This window comes from Erythrolamprus reginae, chromosome 1, assembly GCF_031021105.1.
Source record: "Erythrolamprus reginae isolate rEryReg1 chromosome 1, rEryReg1.hap1, whole genome shotgun sequence".
Taxonomy (NCBI): Eukaryota; Metazoa; Chordata; class Lepidosauria; order Squamata; family Dipsadidae; genus Erythrolamprus; species Erythrolamprus reginae.
In genome coordinates this window covers 404,447,539-404,463,672 of record NC_091950.1, presented here as the reverse complement: position 1 = coordinate 404,463,672, position 16,134 = coordinate 404,447,539, and the positions used below count along the sequence as shown (strand labels likewise).

At 45.7% G+C, this 16,134-nt stretch overlaps 1 protein-coding gene across 6 annotated transcripts in view; it reads right to left on the bottom strand.

Annotated features, from left to right (window-relative positions):
• CUX1 (cut like homeobox 1) overlaps nt 1–16,134 on the bottom strand; it is a 538,811-nt gene that overhangs the window by 70,254 nt on the left and 452,423 nt on the right. The window lies entirely within an intron of this gene.

Genomic DNA, 16,134 nt, shown 5'->3' with positions numbered 1-16,134 from the left:
CCCCCTATACCACGGTTTTTCCCACCCGATGATGTCATAAGTCATCGCCAAACTTTCGTCCGCCTTTAATAAACATTTTTTTAATAAACTATAATAAATAAACATGGTGAGTAATAATCTAAATGGTTGCTAAGTGAATGAGAAATTGCAGTTTAGGGGTTTAAAATGTTAAGGGGAGGCTTGTGATACTGTTCATAGCCAAAAATAGTGTATTTACTTCCGCATCTCTACTTCGCGGAAATTCAACTTTCGCGAGCAGTCTCAGAACGCATCGCCCGCGAAAATCGAGAGAACACTGTACTTGAAAATCAAAAGATGCCTGATTGTTTGGGCTTTTTCTTAACAAGAAGGGTACAATCCCTAAGAACCAGCAAGCAGCTTATAGGGCAGTGATGGTGAACCTTTTTTTCATTGGGTGCCGAAAGAGCGTGCACATGTGTTATCGCACATGCGCAAGTGCCCACACCTATAGTTCAATGCCTGGGGGGGTGCAAAAACAGCTTCCGCCACCCTCCGGAGGACGGAAACAACCTGTTTCCCAAGTTTTGGTGGGCCCAGTAGGCTCATGTTTTGCCCTCCCCAGGCTCCAAGGCTTCCCTGGAGTCAGGGGAGGGTAAAAATGCCTTCTCCCATTCTCCCCGGGAGGCTCTCTGGAAGCCAAAAACGCCCTCCAGAGCCTCTGTGTGAGCCAAAAATCAGCTGGCCAGAACACACATGCACGTTGGAGTTAAGCTAGGGCAAAGCTCGAGTGCCAGCAGATATGGTTCTGTGTGCCACCTGTGGCACCCGTGCCATAGGTTCGCCATCGCTGTTATAGGGAGATGGCTAATTCTTTTGGCTGCTAGAGAGCTACCTGATATCTGTACCGAAGAGGAAGACTGATCACAGCCAGTCTCTAAATGCTTTTCGTTTCAAAGGCCTGGAATTTGACACACCAATTCATTCACAGTGGGGTTACAATAAAATGCTTCTGTTTTGTGTAGTGGCTATGAAAAAAACAATTAGCTTGCTCCTTAGGTCATGAAACAAGGAATGTTTTGTTTCAGAAGCTCTTAAATCATTTTGGATTCTGAGTCAATTCTTAATCATGTAACAGAGACATTTTAGCAAAGGGTATCTAAAAGGTCAACATCTTGCAACAACCAAGACTGGCTATACCAGTACAGTGGTACCTCTACTTACGAACTTAATTCCTTCCGTGGCCAGGTTCTTAAGTAGAAAAGTTTGTAAGAAGCAATTTTTCCCATAGGAATCAATGTAAAAGTAAATAATGCGTGCAATTGTGGAAACCACAGGGAGGGTGGAGGCCCTGTTTTCTCCCAAGAGATTCCTAGAGAGGCCCCGCCGAGGCTTCTCCCCGCCTTTTCAGGCCCTGTTTCCTCCCAGGAGATTCCTAGAGAGGCCCCACGGAGGCTTCTCCCCCGCCTTTTCCGGCCCTGTTTCCTCCCAAGAGATTCCTAGAGAGGCCCCGCAGAGGCTTCTCCCTGGCTTTTCCGGCCCTCTTTCCTCCCAGGAGATTCCTAGAGAGGCCCCACAGAGGCTTCTCCCCGGCTTTTCCGGCCCTGTTTCCTCCCAGGAGATTCCTAGAGAGGCCCCACAGAGGCTTCTCCCCGGCTTTTCCGGCCCTGTTTCCTCCCAGGAGATTCCTAGAGAGGCCCCACAGAGGCTTCTCCCTGCCTTTTCCAGTTACAGTTTTGGAGGCTTGGGTTTGTAAGTGGAAAATGGTTCTTGAGAAGAGGCAAAAAAATCTTGAACACCCGGTTCTTATCTAGAAAAGTTCTTAAGTAGAGGCGTTCGTAGTTAGAGGTACCACTGTATAGCCAAAGCAGATGTGCAGCTCAATTTTTTCTACTTTCACTATCAGCCTTCTGGTATTTGAAATTTTGTATAGTAAGAGCCAGTCCGGTATTGTGGTTAAGGTACCAGACTAGTAACCAGGAGACTGTGAGTTGTATAAAACCAGCTGCTTGACTTTGGGATATTCAAACTCTCTCAGTTCAAGGAAGCAGGTGATAGCAAGCTATCTGAAATCTTTTCAAGGAACTCCAGGGAAATGTCCAGGTAGTCACCTGAAGACATTAAAAAAAAAAGTCCCTTTCTAAGGAAGATGGGCAATTTCTAAATTCAATAAACAAACAAGCAACAAACAAACAAATTAAAAAGCAAACAAAACCAAATCTAACAATGATCTAGCATTAGACAAACATATACAGTGTTCCCTCAATTTTCGCGGGTTCGAACTTCGTGAAAAGTCTATACCACGGTTTTCCAAAAATATTAATTAAAAAATACTTTGCGTGTTTTTTCCCTATACCACGGTTTTTCCTGCCCGATTATGTCATATGTCATCGTCAAACTTTCATCCGACTTTAATAAATATTTTTTTTAATAAACTTTAATAAATAAACATGGTGAGTAATGACCTAAATGGTTGCTATGGGAATGGGAAATTGTACTTTAGGGGTTTCAAGTGTTAAGGGAAGGCTTGGGATACTGTTCATAGCCAAAAATAGTGTATTTACTTCCGCATCTCTACTTCGCGGAAATTCGACTTTCGCGGGCAGTCTTGGAACACATCCCCCGTGAAAATCGAGGGAACACTGTACTTTCATACATTTTTCCTTAAAACCTTTCTTATTTAATAAAAGTCAAATGATGATTAACGCTTTTTATTAAAGAGTAAAAGGCTTGTAAAGTGATCTCGTGAAAGCAGACATGCAAATAATAGTAAAAAAAAAAAGTGGGATATGGTAGCATTATACTGTAATCCAAATTAGATATCATTAAAATCAGAATTAACGACATGCTTTAAAGACTCCAGCAGTGAAGTGGGATATAAATCCACAATGGAATTTTTTTTAAAAAAATCCTTTTGATTCTGGAGTTCCTGAAATGATTTATGGAAAATGAAACTGAGGGAAGAAATGCATAATGCCTTTTGAGGATAGAAAGACCTATTCTAGAAGAATTTATGACTTGGGTATAAAAGTTAAGGCCTGGACTGGAACCACGGAGTCCAGGGGTGGATTGCTATTACTGCCACTACTGGTGCGCTGTGCGTGCAGCTTTGGTTCTCGTGTGTGTATCCAGGGGTGGGTTGCTGCTCGGATGGGGGGAAAGTGGCATAGCGAAAATGGAGCTCCACCCCAGAGCACTAATTTTGCACTGACATAGAGGGTGCGTTCCAAAAGTAATGTAATTTTTTTTAAAAAAAGTAATTTATTGAACAGATTTGCACAAACACTTAAAATTGGGCCTCTTCACATTTTTTCCAGCGACTTTGCCATGACTGGTACGCGCCCTGGAAGGCGTCTTTGGGGAGCTCTCGAAAGGTCTTTGTCATGGCTGATAGGATCTCTTCTATGGACAAAAAACGGGTTCCTTTCAGGGCTGCCTTAATCCGAAGGAACAAAAAGAATCTGCTGGGGCGACGTCAGGACTATAGGGGGGGAGCGGTGAGGGGGGGGCAGCGTTGGCACCTAGTGTTTGGTCAGGAACTCGCGGACTCGTAGCGCGTTGTGGCAAGGCACATTTTTCGTCCATAGAAGAGATCCAATCAGCCGTGACGAAGATCTTGCGAGAGGTCCCTGAAGACGCCTTCCAGGGCGCGTACCGGTCATGGCAGAGTCGCTGGAAAAAATGTGTAGCGGCCCAAGGACAGAACTTTGAAGAATTTTAAGTGTTTGTGCAAATCTGTTCAATAAATTACTTTAAGAAGATAATTGCATTACTTTGGGAACACACCCTGTATTATGGTTATGATGGCCGCAAGACTTCAAGACTGCAACTTCAAATGAAATGCATTACAGTGTTCCCTAGATTTTCGCGGGTTTGAACTTCGCGAAAAGTCTATACCACGGTTTTTCAAAAATATTGATTAAAAAATACTTCGCAGTTTTTTCCCTATATCACGTTTTTCCCCGCCCGATGACGTCATATGTCATCGCCAAACTTTCGTCTGCCTTTAATAAATATTTTTTAAAATAAACTTTAAAAAATAAACATGGTGAGTAATAATCTAAATGGTTGCTAAGGGAATGGGAAATTGTAATTTAGGGGTTCAAAGTGTTAAGGGGAGGCTTGTGATAATGTTCATAGCCAAAAATAGTGTATTTATTTCCGCATCTCTACTTTGCAGAAATTCGACTTTCGCGGGCGGTCTCGGAACGCATCCACCGCGAAAAGTGAGGGAACACTGTACACGCAAATGTAGGCTCACGAGCGAATTTACAACAATGCCCTCACCCCCTAATTTCTTTGTAGGTCTAATTATCTGGATAACTTTGTCCTTCCCCCAGGGTTGCTGTTTTCATGGGCAAAAAGGACAAAACTGATTCTCCTAACTGGGAGGACTTCCTGCTGTTCAAGACTGAGGACCTTACAAGGGAGATAATGGAAACAAAGACTAGCAGCAGACTGAAACAATTTCCAACCTGTATTTCCTTAGTCAGCTCCTGCCATTCAGGGCACCAGATGCTCAAATCGTACTGCGGTCAGGCTCCGTACAAGTACCATTCCATTAAGCTAATCAAAAGCATTCAAACAATCAGCCTGACACACCTTTGCTCCCTGCTCAGCTACTGGCATGCCAAAGCCTTCTGGAGGGCAAACTGTGTCTTTTTTTAAAAAAAAAAAATCCAAGACCAAATGAACCTTAACTATCAGGATGGAAAGTTTCCATTTTATCAATTTTTGCCTTCACAGGAACTTTCTTAGGGAATGAGTCTGCTCTAATGGTCAGTTCACATAGACACCTGAATTTGTGGAAACTTAAAAAGCCTATTGTAGTTCTCCTTCCAATTTGATGTCAATTATACAAACTTGAAGGTTCCCAACTACTAGGATGCTCTGGTTTATCCTTGCAGCGGTGGCTGAAAAGAGGGGTGAAAAATATGTCTGCCTTCCCTGCTCTTCTCCCATCCCATAAATGTCATTTCGATGTCTCCGTAAAGCCAGAGCTACTGGTACAAATGCTGCAACAATGGTGCCCACACCCGTCTGCCCAACATGTGGCAAAACGTTTTGTGCCCCTGTAGGCCTTACCAGCTACCTGTCGACACATCGTGGACAGCCTACAACCTGTTTAACTTAAAAGGTCCTCTCTGAATATGATTGACGAACATCAATTTATGCAGCAACTTTTTTTTTGAAATAGGAAATGATTTATATGCCCATGTTACTCCAACACTCTGCAGTCTGCACTGGTTGCCGGTCAGTTTCCGGTCACAATTTAAAGTGTTGGTTATTACCTATAAAGCCCTTCATGGCACCGGACCAGGATACCTGTGAGACCGCCTTCTGCCGCAAGAATCCCAGCGACCGGTCAGGTCCCACAGAGTTGGTCTTCTCCGGGTCCCATCGACTAAACAATGTCGTCTGGCGAGACCCAGGGGAAGAGCCTTCTCTGTGGCAGCTCTGACCCTCTGGAATCAGCTCCCTCCAGAGATTAGAACTGCCCCTACCCTCCTTGCCTTTCGTAAACTCCTCAAAACCCACCTCTGTCGTCAAGCGTGGGGGGACTGAGACATCTCCCCCTGCCTATGTAGTTTTAGTGCATGATATGACTGTATGTATGTTTTTTTATATTGGGGTTCCTTGTTTTTTAGATTTTTTAAACGTACAATTGCTATTTTAGATTTTAAATTGTTAGATTTGTCAATACATATTGTTCTTTATCACTGTTGTGAGCCGCCCCGAGTCTACGGAGAGGGGCGGCATACAAATCTAATAAATAAACAAATAAATTTCCTTGGATTGATTTCATTTCATTTTCTACTCATTAATAAAGAGAAGCATATCAAGAGATTGATAGAATTTAGCACTATTTGTTGTGGGGAGAAGTCGCGACAGTTCAAGAACCTTCTACTTGGAGGTCCTTTCATCAATGGGGTTTCCCAGCTTGGATATGCAGAGCAAAGGAGTTTTTATTGGCAGCTTTCAAACATTTTTCCAAGGGGACTGATATCTCTTCAGACATTATTTTTTTCAATCTGGCATAGACCTTTCCATTTTGCTAAATCTTTTGACTTTTGACAAACCCCTTATTCTGGCTAATGCTGCTTTTATTGCAGTATTTTTTTTTTAAAAAAGTGCAGCAATTTGATATATTCAGTCTTGTCTTGCACTGAACCCTTTCATGCCACAGTTAAACTTACGATATGATATATTGAACAGAAAAGTAGGGGATTGGGATTACATCAAACATTCCTCTTTGTTTTCAAGAGGTTTCTGAGCTTTTTAGGCAACCTTCAACATATTGGCCTATTCTTGGATGAAAAAAAAACCTTCAAATTTCTAGGTTCTATCATATCTCAAGACCTAAAATGGTCACCTAACATCAAAAACATCATCAAAAAAGCACAACAAAGAATGTTCTTTCTGCGCCAGCTCAGGAAGCTCAAACTGTCCAAGGAGCTGCTGATTCAGTTCTACAGAGGAATCATTGAGTCTGTCATCTGCACCTCTATAACTGTCTGGTTTGGTGCTGCAACCCAACAGGACCGACACAGACTTCAGAGGATAATCAGAACTGCAGAAAAAACAATTGCTGCCAACCTGCCTTCCATTGAGGACCTGTATACTGCACGAGTCAAAAAGAGGGCGGGGAAAATATTTACTGACCCCTCGCATCCTGGACACAAATTGTTTCAACTCCTGCCCTCAAAACGTCGCTACAGAGCACTGCACACCAAGACAACTACACAAGAACAGTTTTTTCCCGAACGCCATCACTCTACTAAACAAATAATTCCCTCAAAACTGTCAGACTTTCTACTAAATCTGCACTTCTATTCTACTAGTTTTTCTCATCATTCCTTTCACCCATTTCCTCCCATGTTGACTGTATGACTGTAACTTGTTGCGTATATCCTAAGATTTTTATTAATATTGCTTCTTCATTGCTTATTTGACCCCTATGACAATCATTAAGTGTTGTATCACATGATTCTTGACAAATGTATATTTTATTTTATGTACGTTGAGAGCATATGCACCAAGACAAATTCCTTGTGTGTCCAATCACACTTGGCCAATTAAAAAAAAAATTCTAAAAGGTCCCCGTACGAAAGATGGATGAGGATGGGAGGGTGTGAGAGGAAACTTCCTGTTTGTCCTTATTGAGCTTACGGTATTTTTTTCTTCTACATCTGGGCAGTGGAATGAATACAGAGGGGGATTCGGTGGAGTTTTCTCTAGCTGTAACTGAAGCACAGAGGAGGAAAATTGTCTCAGTGAAGGAAAAAGAAGAGCTGTGGCAAAAGGCTTTACATTAGTGGTTCTCAACCTGGGGGTCGGGACCCCTTTGGGGGTCGAACGACCGTTTCACAGGGGCCACCTAAGATCATGGGAAAAGACAAATTTGCCATGGTGTTAGGATCTAAAGCTTCTATTCTGGCACCGTGAAACGTATTTTTACAATCCGATGAATCAAGCGTCTACAGTGGAGGTGTTGGGAGAATTAGCGCTAGGCTTATGGTTGGGGGTCACCACAACACGAGGAACTGTATTAAGGGGTTGTGGCATTAGAAAGGTTGAGAACCACTGCTTTACATTCAAGCAGACGGATTACATCTCAATATCTAGATTACTTTTGCCACGTGAAATCGAGAACTTGACAATTCCCCCTCCCCTCCACCCCAAATTTCATGCAAAAACAGGGTCTGGATGTGAATATTTCACCATGGATAACTATAACTGCTTGTGTTGGGTTATCTATACCAGTGTTTCCCAACCTTGGCAACTTGAAGATATCTGGACTTCAACTCCCAGAATCCCCCAGCCAGCATTCGCTGGCTGGGGAATTCTGGGAGTTGAAGTCCAAATATTTCCAAGTTGCCAAGGTTGGGAAACACTGATCTATACAATATACACAAAGGGACCTTTATTAGCAAGATTTATAGATCTGAAATTTACACTGGTGGCTGCAGTTATCTAAAACTATGTCTTCTCTTTTTTTTTGTCTTGCCACAATACTTTATTTTAACACGGAAGTCATCAACACAATTCCTGAAGATGTCGGCGAGCCAGTCAGTTTAGATTTTTGGCAATCACTGTGTAATTTTCTCCCGTGAGAGTTATATTTGTACTGATCTCCATTAGGGAAGGGAATACCTTCCTTCCCCTCCAAGCATCTATTACTTCAGAAATCCTTCTAGAAGTAGTTCTCCCTCCAGCTGATCCTCAACAAGAAAGTCAAATCTTTGGAGGCAAACTATAAGAACATAAGAAGAGCCATGCTGAATCGTACTAAAGCCCATCGAGTCCAGCATTCTGTGTCACACAGTGGCCCACCAGTTGTACATGGGCATCTTGAGCAGAAAGAGAAGGCAAGACCCTCCCTTTCCCTTGAGCCCCAACAAATGGTACCCAAGGGAATCCTGCCTGCCTCAACCAACTTGGATATCCATTTCAATAACCACCAATACACTTGGCATCCATGAATCTATCTAATAGTCTGGAGGACCGAAGGAAAAGGGGGGACATGATCGAAACATTTAAATATGTTAAAGGGTTAAATAAGGTTCAGGAGGGAAGTGTTTTTAATAGGAAAGTGAACAGAAGAACAAGGGGACACAATCTGAAGTTAGTTGGGGGAAAGATCAAAAGCAACATGAGAAAATATTATTTTACTGAAAGAGTAGTAGATCCTTGGAACAAACTTCCAGCAGACGTGGTAGATAAATCCACAGTAACTGAATTTAAACATGCCTGGGATAAACATATATCCATCCTAAGATAAAATACAGAAAATAGTATAAGGGCAGACTAGATGGACCAGGAGGTCTTTTTCTGCCGTTAGACTTCTATGTTTCTATGTTTCTAATCCTGCCTTGAAGCTATTCAGGATGACAGCTGTCACAATCTCTTCTGGAAGTGAATTCCATAAAGCAAGGACCCACTGGGTGAAGAAATGTTTCCCTTAATTTGTCCTCACTTTCTTACCTATGAGCTTTAGGGAGTGCCCCCTCATCCTAGTATTGTGTGATAGAGATAACTATAAAAGCTTTTAATTTGCGGAGAAGAAGGCAAGCTTCAAAAATAACCTAACGGGGGAAAAAAAGATACCTAAAAAAAACCCCAGCCCAATTTCTGCATGAAGTCTGGAACGATTGTAGATGATAATGGGCCCAATTTACACCTGCATTTGTCACGCTCTCACCAACCACACTTACGTTAACAGAATTTCTATAAGTAATATGGGTTGGTTAAACAGAGCCTGATAGATTCAGAAACATTTAAACACAATTCGTGGAAAGGAAAAAAATGTAAAACATTTAATAAATATAAATTTACTTTGAAACAATTGATACTAGGTTTGTTTTTCTCTCTTTGATCTCAGGAACTATAAGGATCATGTGGGGAGATAGCGTTAATTGGGCTATTCCCACATTCAGGTTTAATTGCCTTCAAGATGGTTTATTAATGGTTTATTCTTCTTAATAAATAATGGGGAAATGATGATTTTGTCAAGGTATTAAAGGAAATACCTTGGAAATTTTTAGGATAATATGGTCTTTTTGTAGATTATGGTCAGTTAGAAATCCATTCTCAAGAAATTTATTTATTTATTTATTTATTGGATTTGTATGCCGCCCCTCTCCGTAGACTCGGGGCGGCTAACAACAGTAATAAAAAACATCATATAAATCCAATATTAAAACAACTAAAAAACCCTTATTGTAAAACCAAACATTCCTACAAACAAACATAATATGCATAAATTGTAAAGGCATAGGGGGAAAGAATATCTCAATTCCCCCATGCCTGACAGCAGGAGTGGGTTTTAAGGAGCTTACAAAAGGCAAGGAGGGTGGGGGCAATTCTAATCTCCGGGGGGGAGCTGGTTCCAGAGGGCCGGGGCCGCCACAGAGAAGGCTTTCCCCCTGGCCCCCGCCAAATGACATTGTTTTGTTGACGGGACCCAGAGAAGGCCCACTCTGTAGGACCTAACCAGTTGCTGGGATGAACCGTTGTACATACCTGAACGGTCTTCTCGATGCACTGGAAGGAGAGTCCAACATGGGTAATTACCAATCCTATTGGTAGAGACTGAGTTAATTTAAATATTTAAATGCGAGGTAGCCACCGCCCCTTAGCAGCCCCCAATACCTCAGTTTTAAAAACGAAGACAGTATAGAGGTAACACAATTTATTGAACTTTAACCATATAACAATTAACACATAAACCTCGCAACCCAAATACTCCGGCGACCTGGCCACTACGCCGGGTGGGTTTGGACTCTCCTTCCAGTGCATCGAGAAGACCGTTCAGGTATGTACAACGGTTCTTCTCCACTGCACTGGGAAGGAGAGTCCAACATGGGATATACCAAAGTTCACATCCCTTGGGAGGGAAAAGGCTGTGCCACGGTCGACGGAGAGGAACAAACCCTCTGCAACACACGTCTCCCAAAGGAAGCTTCAGCCGAAGCAACCGAGTCCAGTCTATAATGACGGATGAAGGTTGTAGGCGAAGCCCAAGTCGCTGCCTTGCAAATGTCCTCAATAGATGCTTGAGTATTCCAAGCGGCAGACGCGGCCGCACTTCTGGTGGAATGCGCAGTTATGCCCGCCGGAGGCGATTGAGACCTGGCTTTGTACGCTTCTGCAATACAATCCTTAAGCCAGCGACTGATAGATTTAGATGAGACCCCTAGTCCCATAGATCCTTGAGCAAATGATACAAACATCCTGTCAGTCTTCCTAAACTGATCAGTCCTCCTAATATAAATCTTTAAGGCCCTCCTAACATCTACCTTGTGCCACCTCAACTCCAACGGATGTTGACCATGAGTACAAAAATCAGGAAGGACCAACTCCTGCGATCTATGAAACCCAGAGTTGACCTTGGGAATAAAGGTCGGATCTAGCCTAAGTACCACCCTGTCCGAGTGGAACACACACAAATCTGACCGAGTGGACAGAGCAGACAATTCTGATACTCGGCGCGCAGAAGTGATTGCCACAAGAAATGCAGTCTTTATTGTCAGCAGACGAAGTGAAATAGTCCTGAGCGGCTCAAAGGGAGGTGAAGTAAGAGCTTTCAGTACGAGAGTCAAATCCCAGGTCGGGAACCTATGTACCGGAGGAGAATGGGAATTGACAGCTCCTTTAACAAATTCCCGTATCCAAGGATGTTGTGCTAGTGAACGGGAAAACGGTACCTGTACAATGGTTGCCAGGGCCGCTATTTGTCTTTTCAATGTATTTGGCGCTAAACCTCTGTCAACACCTGCTTGTAGGAACTGCAACACCAAAATAACCGAAGCTTCTTGAGGGTTAGCACGTCGTTCTAAACAAAACCTACAAAAAGCTGCCCATGTAGCTTGGTAAATCCGGACCGTAGACGGTCGACGGGCGGCCTGCATGGTATCAACCACATTGTCCGGGATACACTGATTCGTCAACCTGAGCCTCTCAAGTGCCAGGCGGTCAGCTGGAACCACTGAGGGTTCGGATGACACACTGACCCCTGGCATAACGATATCTCGCAATCCGGAATCCTCCATGGGGAGGACACCGAAAAGGCTGTCAGGTCGGCAAACCAAGGGCGTCTCGGCCAATGGGGAGCCATCAAGATTAACTCCGCTCCCTCTTGCACCATCTTGTCCAACGTCCTTTGAATCAGGCATGTGGGTGGAAAGGCATAAAGGAGGCCTTTGGGCCAGGGGGACAACAGGGCGTTGACCCCTTCCGCACCTGGAGTCGTGAACCGGGAATAAAACCTGGGCAATTGGGCGTTGGCCGGGGTTGCAAATAGATCCCCTGATGGTACCCCGAAGCGGCGGACTACGCTGTGGAAAAGAGCCGGAGCGAGTCTCCATTCCGAAGGATCGATGGTCGCTCTGCTCAGCCAGTCCGCCTGCACGTTGCTGGTCCCTGCAATGTGCTCCGCTCTCAATGAAGACAAATGACGTTCGGCCCAATCGAAGAGAGCTGTAGTCTCGAGCATTAGACGCTGTGACTTCGTGCCCCCTTGGTGATTGAGATGGGCCCTGGTTGCTACATTGTCTGTTAGAACCAGTATGTCTCTGCCCTGGACCAAGGAGGAAAAGGCCTGAAGTGCCAGAAACACTGCCCTGAGCTCCAGAAAGTTGATATTGATAGGAGCTAGGTCTTCCTGGGACCATAACCCCTGAGCCATATGGGGCCCCATGTGCGCCCCCCAACCCGACAGACTCGCATCCGTAGTCAGAACCAGATGGTCGTGACTGTGGAGAGGAGAGCCGCGAAACAAGGCTGGGGACAACCACCATCTGAGAGAGTGTTTCACGCCTGCTGGAATCCTCACCTGCCGGTGAGAGTGACTGACCTTGACCTTTTGGTACGGGAGCAGGAACCACTGGAGCTTCCTGATGTGATATCGAGCCCATGGCACGATTCCAATCGCTGAAACCAGAGTCCCGAGTACTTTGGACAACATGGCCAGCGAAACCTGATGATGTCGACACAGGTCGCTGACCAGTCGCCGAATGTTGAGAAGCCGTTCCGGTGTCAAAGAGACCGTGTCCTGGGTGGTATCTATAATCGACCCCAGATGTTGGATGCTGGTAGAAGGCACAAGATGACTCTTTTCCTCGTTGATGGTATAGCCGAGGCTCTCCAGGACCTCCCGTGTGAGCGTCAAGTCGTGCTGCGCTCGAGGCAGTGACTTGGACATCACGATGATGTCGTCCAAGTATGCCATCACCCGCACCGACCGTGCCCTGACATGCGCCGTCAATATGTCCATTAGTTTTGTAAATGTCCGAGGCGCAGAGGACAGGCCGAACGGCATTGCCCGGTACTGATAGTGAGTACCGTTGAGGCAGAACCTGAGGAAACGACGATGAGCCGGCCAAACAGGAATGTGCAGGTAAGCATCCTTCAGGTCTATTGACGACAGAAAGTCGTGATGACGAATAGAGGCGAGAATCGACTGGAGAGAGTGCATCCGAAATCTCCGATACCGGATGAAGACATTGAGAGATTTCAAATTGAGGATCATGCGGAACCCTCCTGAAGCTTTTGGTACAAGGAAGACGATGGAATAAAACCCTGTTCCTTTGGCATGCTCGGGCACTCTCTCTATCGCCTTGATGTGCAAAAGATGTTCTATTTCCCGCTGTAAATGAAGATTTTTCAACGGATCGCGGTTTGATGGACACTGGACATAACGTTGAGGTGGGGGCTGAAGAAACTCCAGACGCAACCCTTGAGCAATTGTGGCTATCGCCCATTTGTCGGTGGAGATACTTCTCCAGGAGGCACTGAAAAGTTGTAGTTTGCCTCCTATGGGCGCCAGAGAATGAAAGTCACTTGGCGTTGCGTTTGAAGCCCCGTTGGTTTCCTCTGAATGGCCTCCTAGCCTGCTGATACCCCCTCTGTCGGTCCGGAAATGGGGCACGGTCACCTCGAAAGGATGACTGTCCATACTGGCCCTGCTGAAAGGGCCTAACATTCTGCCCCCCCGACGATGAGGAATCCCAGCGAAAGGGCTGGCGACGATTATAAGGATTAGTACGACGCTCCTGCCGTCTGTACGCTCTGGGAAGGGACTTCCGTTTGTCCTTATCTTCAATTAGGACCGGATCCAGCGACTCCCCAAACAATTTCTCACCTTGGTAGGGGGAGGAAGCCAGGTTCCACTTGGACTTGAGGTCCGCTGGCCAGTTCCTCAGCCAGAGAAGTCGCCTGGAAGCCAGAGAGGTCGCCATCCCCCGAGCCGAAAACTTTGCCGCATGCAGGGTGGCATCGGCGGAAAATTCAGCTGCCGCTAACAGCTTACTGATGTCCTGTCTTAAACGGCCATCATCTGGGCCTAGACGGGCTTGAACCTCTTGTAGCCATATTATAGAGGCCCGGTTGAAAAAAGAGGCCGCCGCCGCTGCCCGAAATCCCCAACTGGCCATTAAGTGAGACTTACGCAATAATATCTCAGCCTTTCTATCTTCTGGCTTTAGGCTGTCGCCAGTCTCAGAAGGAACTAAAGCCTTTGAAATTAGAGTCATTACAGGCTGATCAATGGGCGGAAACTCTAATAATTTCTCCATATCGTCATCCAGCGTGTAGAATTTACGCTCCATGACTGAAGGTCCCTGTGCAGCTGCTGGAGTGAGCCAGGGACGCTTAATGCCCTGTATGAAGATGTCTGAAGATGGCACATGGTCAGTCTCAGGCTGGGGTTCTTTAAAGAGGACAGTAGATGGTTTGGGGTCCTCAGTGGAATCTGTAGGCTTGCTAGGGCCTGGCAAGTCTGCTGTTTGTTTAGCCTTATGAAGCAACACCTTAAAGAAGGAAGCCTTGAAGAGACCTGCTACAACTGGTGCTTCAGGAGCGGTCTCGTCATCAGAAAAGTCATACTCCTTCTCGGTGTCTTCCAACTGGGGAGGTTCCTCTACCCAGGACCCCATACCCGAGAGGGGCGGTACTGACCAAGGGTTTCTGGATGGAACAGGGCGTGAATCCTGCACTCTTGATGCCATCCCCTGTGAATAAGCATCTGTAACAAGCTCCTGCAAGGCTGGAGACATCTGTTGCCAGGTGTCAGGGTTTACTCTGAGTCCAGCTGCAGTGGGAGTAAAGGTTGCCGAAGGCCCACTCTTAAATGCATGTGCAGCAGAAGCAGAAGCAGGTCTAGGTTGACTAAGGCCTGGTGCAGAATAAACAGGCTGAGGCAGAAAAGGAGCCTGCCTTTCTGGGGACCAATCCCTTTCTGACAAGGCCTCCACTGTACCCAACTGGGGAGCTTGTAAATCCCTGGCCTGGAACATCAACTGCGCAGGGAGAGGCGAGGCAATCCTAGGTGTCAGGATGGCTGCCTCCAGCCTCTGCTCTAGTGCCATAATCCTTCTCTCTGCCTCTTTAAGGGATGATGAGGAAGGCTTTGATTTCTCTTTGGGCTTTGGCTTGCCCTTATCCTTGGGCACTGTGCTGGGGGAAGATCCTTTTTCTGGAATTTTATCTTCCATGCTACTTACAATTAACAGTAGTTAAGCAAACAAGGCCTCGAGAGTCACAGAAAGAATGTTCTCCTTACAAAGAACTCTCTCCAAAATGGTGACTAATCACCTCATAAAGGCCACACATGCGCCCTGTAGCCTGTACTCCGCCTGCTGATTGGTTGTAGGAAAATCTCCTGACAGCAATGGCGGGCGCGGGAAAAATCGCCCCAAAATGGCGGCCCGCGAACATTACTCTTCTCCTGGGGCTTATTGTAGACCCCCCTGGAGGGAAGAGCACACCGTTCCTCCATTAAAAACCTTCTTCGCCGACCACAGTGGCTTTCAAGGCACCCGGAGGCGGCGATTCCGGCGGCGGCGCGGCGGCGGCGGCTTTATTCTTCGCCGCCGAACAGCTGAGAGGCGCTGGCGGCTTGCCAAGACCTTTCTTTCGCCGCGAAGTCCTCTCAAAAGCCTCACAGTGAGGGGGACGGACCCCCTCACCTTCGGCTACCAGCCTGGTTTGGCCGCTGAGGCCAGTGACCTTAGGCTGGGTCGCTCCCCGATTGGCATGGTACCCGCTGAGGGAAGGGAAGCCCGGGGAGAATAAAGGTGGGGGTGGTGTCCACGGAGGACAGAGACCCCTTCAAGAATCCATCCTTCTTCTTCTGTGATCTGTCAGGAATAGAAGAAAAAACATTAAACAGGTTATTTATTTACAGAATCTTATTTTAACTTATTTTAACTCTTTATACTATTCCCTCATTACAGAGGAACAAAACTCAAGTCTCTACACTTAGACTGAGTTTTTAAAACTGAGGTATTGGGGGCTGCTAAGGGGCGGTGGCTACCTCGCATTTAAATATTTAAATTAACTCAGTCTCTACCAATAGGATTGGTAATTACCCATGTTGGACTCTCCTTCCCAGTGCAGTGGAGAATCATGCGGTAGAAGGCGGTCTCGTAGATACCCTGGTCCGGTGCCATGAAGGGCTTTATAGGTGATGACCAACACTTTGAATTGTGCCCGGAAACTGATCGGCAACCCATGCAGACTGCGGAGTGTTGGTGTTACATGGGCATTTTTGGGAAAGCCCATGATAGCTCTCGCAGCTGCATTCTGCACGATCTGAAGTTTCCGAACACTTTTCAAAGGTAGCCCCATGTAGAGAGCATTACAGTAGTCGAGCCTCGAGGTGCTGAGGGCATGAAT